The following is a 216-nucleotide window of genomic DNA, read 5'->3' as shown; positions in this document are numbered from 1 at the left end:
CTGGAGGGGTAAAGCCAGCGGCTGCGAAAGGCGTCGTAGGCCCCGCGACGGCGAGCTCGCGAGAAGACGTGCTGGGGGTGAAAGGCCCTAGCACCGCCTGTGCCGCCTGTCGATCACCTGGCCCCGCCCCACTTCGGAGCACTCCTTGGCAAACCCCGCCCCCACCCCTAGCTAGGCGGGAAGCGGATGCGCGCTCTCTCCCGTTACCCTCCGCCT

The sequence above is a fragment of the Saccopteryx leptura genome, chromosome 3 (assembly GCF_036850995.1).
Source record: "Saccopteryx leptura isolate mSacLep1 chromosome 3, mSacLep1_pri_phased_curated, whole genome shotgun sequence".
In the NCBI taxonomy this organism is placed as follows: domain Eukaryota; kingdom Metazoa; phylum Chordata; class Mammalia; order Chiroptera; family Emballonuridae; genus Saccopteryx; species Saccopteryx leptura.
Note: the sequence above shows the minus strand (reverse complement) of the source record.